This window comes from Oncorhynchus nerka, linkage group LG10, assembly GCF_034236695.1.
Source record: "Oncorhynchus nerka isolate Pitt River linkage group LG10, Oner_Uvic_2.0, whole genome shotgun sequence".
Classification (NCBI taxonomy): Eukaryota; Metazoa; Chordata; class Actinopteri; order Salmoniformes; family Salmonidae; genus Oncorhynchus; species Oncorhynchus nerka.
Genome location: NC_088405.1, coordinates 39,988,298 through 39,997,579, shown reverse-complemented (window position 1 = coordinate 39,997,579; position 9,282 = coordinate 39,988,298).

Below are 9,282 nucleotides of genomic sequence, written 5' to 3'. Positions count from 1 at the left end.
GTTTCCTTTATTTTGTCAAATCAGCATGCATAACCACGGAATATAGGTGTTTCATTGGCAGTTGACTTCATATGTGACCTGTTACAGGATCTGAGGTGTTTGATGCTAGTTCCTGCTTCCCTATAGGGCTGTTAAATAAATTAAAATGTCAAATGTATGCCATCTTAAACGTGAACTTTCATGTGCCTTAATTACAAACTTGTATGGGATCCGTAAATATTAATAAAAATTTACAATTATTAGCCTGGCTTAGCCAAGGAGAAAGCACTTGGTGATACAGTGAGAAAGACAGGATCCTTCCTGGTTAATCATGATTGGCTAAGATAATGGAGTGGTTGGACATGCCGAGAGATGAGTCCTGATTGGAATGTCATGCCACAGGTTTCTGTCTATAATAGAATGGAGGCTTCCCTGATCAGTATATAGATACTCTTTGATACCACAGATGTTTTGGAAAGATATAGCTATGGACAACTGCAAAAGTGTTGCTACTCTCAAAAGCATTGTTGCCCTGAATTTAGCTGGTTTTAAATAGGGACCACATTCTGGGGGACAGTGCCACATTGACTCACATGCGTTTACATGTGTGGGTGGGGTGGGGCTAAGGTTTAGGAGGGTGTGAACGATGCGGAATGGGCATCAACAAAGCAGAGCTCTCTAGGAAGTGTGAAAATCTCATCCAAATCCAACTACATTTATAAAAATAAGCAAATCACTTACATTGAACTTAAGCCTCAATAGATACATCTGAACATTGATGTTTTGGATGAAATAAGTGTAATGTGTCAACATCACCCAGGGGCTCCACACTAATTCATTTAACCACAACAGTGTTTTCTTAACCGCTTCAGTTGACAATTAAAAACCATGAAAAAACATGAAAACAGTCTTACCATGCCAGATGTGAATTCCACAAAGGTAAAACAACCACTTCGGGCACAACCAAAGCTCAGGATATCATCTCTCAATGGATTATACACTTATTAGTTTAGTGTAACAAACAAAACCACTTCAGGGACAACTACTGTATTGTTGAATTGTGATACAACTTTTGCTGAGATAGCTGCTTGGGCATGGTATAATTTCCTAGTAAATGTCATTGATAAAAAAACAAAATAAGTTTTTAGCAGACACTCTTATTCAGGGCAACTAGAGTTAATTAAGTACCTTGTGCAAGGGCTCATCTGCAGATCTTTTCACTAGTCAGCTCAAGGATTCAAACCAGCAACCTTTCAGTTACTGGCCCAACACACTTAACCTCTAGGGTACCTGGCAACACTAGTTACAGCCTGCAGACCATGCCTTATCACCTAAAAGCACATGAGTCTTTGTAATGTGTTATAATTCTTATGTCTCTCTTTTTTTTTTTTAAATCTACTTGTCCAGTGGTGTGAAGTACTTATGTAAGAAATACTTTATAGTACTACTTAAGTCGTTTTTGGGGGTATCTGTACTTCACTTTACTATTTACATTTTTGACTACTTTTACTTTTACTTCAATACATTCCTAAAGAAAATAATGTACTTTTTACTCCATACATTTTCCCTGACAACCAAAATTACTTTAAAGAAACATGGAAATTGTGCTGTCTGGTTTGCTCAATTTGAAATATTTTATACTTTTGATACTTAAGTATATTTTAACAATTACATTTGATATTTTTTATATTTAACTACGCAAGTTAGTTAAGAACAATTTCTTATTTACAATGACGGCCTACACTGGCCAAACCCAGACAAAGCTGGGCCAATTGTGCGCCACCCAATCACAGTATTACAGCCTGGATTTGAACCAGGGTGTCTGTCGTGACACCTTTAGCACCGAGACACAGTGCCTTAGACCGCTGCACCACTCAGGAGCCAAGTATAAGTATACTTAATTTAGTGTATTTAAAACCAAATACTCTTAGATGTTTACTCAAGTAGTATTTTATTAAGGTATCTTTACTTTTACTCAAGTATAGTGGTGGAAAATGTACCCAATCATCATACTTGAGTAAAAGTAAAGATACTTTAATAGAAAATGACTCAAGTTAAAGTGAAAGTCACCCAGTAAAATACTACTTGAGTAAAAGTCTAAAAGTATTTGGTTTTAAATATACTTAAGTATCAAAGTAAATGTAATTGCTAAAATATACTTAAGTATCAAACGTTAAAGTATAAATCATTGCAAATTCCTTATATTAAGCAAACCAGACAGCATAATGTTCATGTTTTTTAAATTTGTGGATAGCCAGGGGCACACACTCCAACCCAGACATCAATTACATACAAAGCATTTGTGTTTAGTGAGTCCGCCAGATCAGAAGCAGTAGAGATGATCAGGGATGTCCTCTTGATAAGTGGGCGAATTGGACCATTTTCCTGTCCAATCAAAATGTAATCAAACAAGTACTTTTTGGTGGCAGGGAAAATGTATGGAGTAAAAAATACATTATTTAGTTAGGAATGTATTGAAGTAAAAGTAGTCAAAAATATAAATAGTTAAGTAAAGTACAGATATGCCAAAAAACTCCTTAAGTAGTACTATAAAGTATTTTTTACTTAAGTACTTTACAACACAAATCAAGTACGACCATTGGGTACTTATTCCACCACTGAACTTGGCCAAAATGGCCAGTATTTAGTCAGGATCATTGTGAAATGATTATAAGACATTATAACGGTACATGCTCATGACAATTATTCCAATGCATTGTAACTGCATCATAATGTTAAGTGGCGCCGTTATTTTTTAAATCTTGAAATATTATCCAATAAGTTAGTGAGGTTGTTAAAGGGCATTTAGAGGGTATTCTCTCTGATACAATTTTCTAATAACTTCTAATTCTCAGCTATTCCCAATTAAGTGATCCTTATTAATCCCATAAATGGCTCATTTATAAACCAAGTCTACCTACATTTAAAACTAAATGGTTTAGCATGGTTGGTTACTCGTTTATTGAACCATGTGGCCAAAGATACGCACTTTTAACTTGGGTTACGTGAGTTCGATCATCTGATGCCGCAACGTAGATGCCTTATACATTCCTGTGTTTTATGATGTATGACTTCCAATGTTTTACGTACAATATTTTAGCATCAAATAGTCGGAGACTGTTTGAGCTTTCTTGTCCTGAGCACTGCCTAAGATAGATGGATAAACAGTCGTCTACGGAATGTCAGTAGATGTATTATTCTGTGAGACTATAAGCGAGTGCCTTTATCTTGATGTTTTCCTTCAGACTGTGCTCCGGGCTTCAAGTTTGTACTTTATCAATACCACACTCGCTACAGAGGCAGTAGCAACTAACAAAGGACTTTGAGTCACAGCACGTCAGCTTTCTAAAGAGCAGTGTTTTCTGCACCCCCTCTGAAAACACATGATTAATTGGATTTAGATATTTGCAAAATGATCTATTTAATGGGATTACCCCTTGGTATAATGATCTTATTTATGAGTGAAGCAATCCCAAAGCTTTGGGGCGGGCCGATAATGCATTTCCAGCTCTTTGGTAGTTAATGTTGGGTTACGGTGAGAGATAAAGTTGAAGTCTCATTGTAAATGAATAGGTAAGTTAGCCCGAGTGAAATGGAGCTGGTTCGGTGGCAGGTCGGACGGGCTTGAGTGGCCGTACTCGCATTCCAGGGGCCTGTCTGGACTGTAGTCACAGACCCGGCTGAACTCCTTACAAGTTCAAGGCGAACGTGGAGAGGGAAAGAGGGAGGGATGGAGAGAGAGAGATAGAGTCCCCCCCTCGGCAGCATAATGGCCCTTTCTTACGTCTTTATCCACACCGATATCTTGCTGAAGCTTTTACAGGCCCCGTTTCCACTTAAATGCCTGAAGGTAATGTCCTACCTTTTTTCCTTTCCTCCTCTACTCTCTCCTCTCTTGCCTAGAAATCGGATTTATACCTGTTACGTATACAGTATTGAGGAGGTGGAAAAGTGATACCATGAAGAATCAAGGGGAAATGTGTGTAACACGGGCAAAACGGCACAAAGAGACTGTTTACAGTTGTTTATCGTGGCTCACTAAATGGATTTCTCATGTCTGGTAACACATTTAAGCTGTTGGATGCTTTCCCTCATGGAGGTTTTAGCTCAGTTTTTTTTTTGTATCTTGTCACGTAGAGTGGAACCGTTAATGCTCAAAAGTGCATATGTAAATGTACGCTTTTTTTCACAGTTGCACACCACATTTAAAACATTAACATTTCAATATACCATTTTGATATATATGTATGAAAAAATAGGTTATAATCTTTCACTTTATAAGGATGTATTTCTCAAATGTGATTATGCTAATAGCCCGTCATTTGCATAAAACTGGAGAAAATATTAAACCAGATTAAAATGTTGAATATTTAACACTTTTAGCCATGCTGTTAGTCAACAAATATATTACTTTCCTGGAGAATATTAGTATTTCAATATTGTCTATGACATTGTAGAAAACACCTAAATAACAGTTACATTTAGTATAACGACTGCAGAGCAAGTTCACTTATAAATGCTTAGTTATTAATATGTTATTCAGGTTTAAAAGGGGCATACATCTTTATTGATTTTGACCGTATGAAGTTTAACTCGTGTTTCCTTAGCACTAAGCCCCTTTGCTTTCACTGAGAGCACAGTGCCTGGTCTTGAGGATCGGTAGTGAAGTTTCTTAGACCAGGGCTCAGGCCCATATAGGAAGCCAACAATAAAGAGTGGGCTCACAGGCCTCCATTTAAGACAATAATCTGCAAACAAGTGTTTTTTTGTGTCTTAGAGTCTTATTTTCATCGCCATCAGTTTAGTACACAGATTGAATGAGATTTGAGTTGTGCTATCGAGTTCCATGCCCTCACAACCCCCCTTACTTCTCCCTCTCTGACCCTCTCAGTCGGACAGCCCTTTTTTTTGTTTTAATCCGGTCTATGGATGATGGAGATACTGATACAGATTGTTTCCCCTTGCCCAGCCACCAAGCAACTCACACATGTATGTGTACTATATAGCCTACTGGCCTACCTGAACATACGTACAGTATACAGACATTACATACTGTAATCTCTCTCTCCCTTTCGCTCGCTGTCTCTCTCTCTCTCCCTCTCTCCCTCTCTCACCACACTTCCTCCAGAGCTGCACACTGATCTCCTTCACTGTGACACAATCTAATCTGATGAATTAAAAAAGGAGAGTTCAAGGCTTCAAGCTAATTCAAATAACTTGAATCCACTAAGAAGCTATTAATTGGCAGCATGAAATATTTAACATTTCTCTGGGCCACTTTTAATGGCATTTTGAAAACTAATATAATACTGTTTAAAGTAAATAAGCCTTTGGTCATCTTGGGTTTCTTGTTCCTGTTATTATATTCTCTGGCCTTTGACTGGCATCTGGTGTAATGTCCCAGATTGACTCTGACAATGTGACATCTCGAACCACATTAAGGATCTCTGATGTTACCGTCCGAATTGTTGTCTAATTATCTGGAGACACTCCACATTAATGATGTATGTTATAGCACTACTGAGTTATAACGAGTTATACTGAGTGGCACAGCGGTCTAAGGCACTGCATCTCAGTGCTGGAGGCGTCACTACAGACCCTGGTTTGATTCCAGGCTGTATTACAACCGGCTGTGATTGGGAGTCCCATAGGGTGGCTCACAACTGGCCCAGCGTGGTTAAGGTTTAGGCCGTCATTGTAAATAAGAATTTGTTCTTAACTAACTTTCCTGGTTAAATCAAATAAATAAACATGCCTCGGAGACAGAGGAAACTATAACTACACGCCTTAAGTCATTGATAACCTTTTGATTCCCTTCCGGGTTCAGAGTTCAGATATAGGTTCATAGGCTGTGACTGAAGTTACAAGAGCAAATCTTTTGTATTTTTTGCCCAGGAAATTACAATTATTGTGGCATTGTACATCAGGAAAATATGGATCCAAAACATAATACTGGCCCTGTGTCTGGACAGGAAGTATCAACACTCACTACACGTGCATTGAAGTAACCACTGCCAACACTGTTCATTAAAACAGCCTTATGATACAATACTGAGTAATAGTCGGACAATGAAAGGCGTCATACATGAATATGATTAACTGGTTTGACCTCATCCTTTCTTTCAAGGATAATAACGCACACTACTTGCAAACCACCAGCAGAGTTCGATGAATCTTTCTTTCCCCTTCATGTTTGTGGTGATATTTCAACAATTACTGTCGTTATTAATCTAACAGTCATTTTTATATATTCAGTATCGAACTCTGCCCCTTGTGGCATTCACTGGGGCCAGTGGCAGCCAGCTCCTCTCTTTGCCCCGAGGCGAATGAATTACTACACTGATGTTATTTGTTGGTTTATTTGAATCATCTTGAGATTGTGCACTTTGGATTTGATATTGTTTTCATTTAGTCTTGTTCCAAAATTTGATTGATATTACAGGTTTTATTCTCGGTGATGGTATTTGTGCTAAAGCTTTCCTGATGGACAGTTTTAAGGTGTAAAATGAATATATCCAGCTCTGGAAAGAATCTTCCTCTCTTGCCGAAACTGACGTTGAAGTAGTGTAATTTATAGTTATAGTTAGGACAGGTTTTCCAGAAACAAATCTTTATTGCCTTATGCAAAGGTCAATCACACACAGCATTTCATTTGAATCGATGACCAACTTGAACGACTAAAATATCTATTCATTTTGTTTTTCGTCTGCCTAATTTACTATCGTAAGCTATTATTTTGTTCCGTTTTGCCTTGAAGCGCTCATAACCATGAATCCTTGTAACCGTGTCTGAATAAGCTCACTTTTCAATAACAGAAGACGTAATAACATGGACCCCAAAACAGATCATCTTACCGTAAAGTAGAACACCTTGTATACCATGAATGTTTACCTCTGCACTTACACTAAACATCAAGAGTATCCTCCTCGATGTACATGTGTGAGACTCTAATCAGCAGCAGATGTCCTCATTGCCTGTCTTCTTTATCAAGAGAGGAATTTATTACTCCTAAACGATCGCTCCAACAGGTGGCTTTTTATGCACACGTGAACCTTGCCTTTGTGACCCGGAAGCATGTCTTGAATGGCAGAAAACATATATTAGACGTATTTGCCTAATGATGTGTGTTTTTTTTTTTGGAGCCGCAATTTTGTTTATATAGATTCATGATGTGTTGGAGACTGAAGTCACTGGCCAACTGGAGATTTATTGAATAGCCATGAAGAGCCATTACTTAAACCCCATCAATCATGCCAGTGTGTTGCATTATTGTTGTGATTGGACTATTCCAACCTCTGTCAAATGCATCTCGTTGTTTGAAGTCAGGGGATTGGAATCTCAGACGTAGCTACATCATTTGATGTATACATTATTGCTTGCTCATATATTAAGCAGCTGAATGATGGCACTGTTTGCCTGCCAACGGCATGGAAATGTGTATTATATGTTTCAGCCCCAAAATGAGTTTGACTTCTTACTCAAATCTTTTCAATTATTTTTGCAATGAGACATATTCTTGTATATATGGCACCTGCTATGTGGGGGCGACCACGCTACATCTTGGCTTGTACAGCAAATACAGTTTCTTTGTTGCACACACATAATATGTAGTTTCATGAATATGAGGTTAGTTTTCAATATTGTAGGAACATATTTGGAGTCAAAAGAACACGCTTCCGGAAAGTCTTGTATCAGTGCTGACTCGTTATCCACAAAATCCTTTCAGCTCCAGTGTGCAGTAAACTCTTAAGCTTTTTGAGTGGACAAGGACCAATGTTTTCGTAGCATGTTCGCATGCTCATATTTTAATGTAGCTCTCCTTTTCATTGATGCTGGTGGGTGTGTTTTGTTCTCGACAATTTATGTCCCAGATCTCCAATTTGAATAAAGTAATGTTACAAAGTGTGTGAGCTGATAGTCTTGGCAGTCAACCCTGACAAGTAGATTTTTGTCTTGCCGGGCCACCTCTGAATGGCATGCACACGACTCATGTATATTTTCAGTCTCAACACTACGTACAGTATCAAACATCTAGCTGAGGACAGCGAGGATGAAGGCACATCAAAACATCAACAAAATTGCTGCATTTGATGTGGCTTTTCTATGGTTGTGACGGTTAACGGGGAGTGAAAATTTGCCATGTCTAAAAAGTGGGATAATGATTATAAATGTGACAGGCTGAAAACTAATTACAATTGTCTCACTACGTTTTACAATAATGCCTCTAACATTTCTATACAACTCATTTCAATCTTTCCGCAAGTCCAGAACACAGTCTTGCTCTAAAGCCATTTGGCACATTTTCCCTCAGTTTACATTTCGAGAGGATTAGTTGAAGAGCTGAAGATAATCATGCCAGATGTGATTTACACCAAGCAAACCGCCTCCCCGGTGGGCATTTGATTTGACTGTTTTTTTAGCAATCTTAAGTGAATATACTCTTTGGGTCCAGAATGCATGGCTTCATGTTGTGATGCCATTTTAAGCAAATTGAATCATATTCTGTCACATTTGATGATATGAGGTTGTTGTTGTTGTTGTTTTTAACCAGGAAGACTGATCTCTGTTGATGTCACACACTCCAATGAGACAGAAGTGAACGTAATTCAATGGCAGGTTTCAATAATTGTCGTTGGGGAACTGAACCACATCTGTAGAGTTTGTTAAAGACGTGGCGTCCAAAGTTAGCCTCTCTTACAAAAGGCAACCGACTACTTTTGAAGACCCACATCTGTCATTTCAACAGCCTTTTACCCTGCCACTTTGTTCGCTAAGCTGAGGGATGAGTCTGGGGAAAATGTTACCACTGTCAAATTCATAGACAAAAGCTACAGTACCGCTGCATGAACTGACTGTCCACGAGATGGAAAGACATGGACTTTGTGTGCATGTTTTTTTTTTTTTTTTTTTTAATTTTTTAAGTTATACATTATTTGTATACAATATAATCAATGACAGCCAAAAACAATGGAGTAATACAACCTTGGATTTTGTGTGATGACAGGGTTAGACAGTCGAGACAGTTAAATACCGGGTGTAATGGGTATATAGCATTTGATTAGGGCCACCATTGGAAAGCACTGAAAAGCAGGACATCTTACAGATTGTGCGTTTATAGGAAAATGTTTTGTTGTACAGTTGTCAATCATTAATAGCTTGCTGTTTGAAACGATTTGTTAGTTCGATTCTACACCTCGATGTGAGATTACACATCAGCTAACCACACTACCATTGTAACTTTTGCTGTTGTCATTGAAGGCCTTTCGGTAAACTCGGGCAGCAATTATGTTCTATATCATTTTT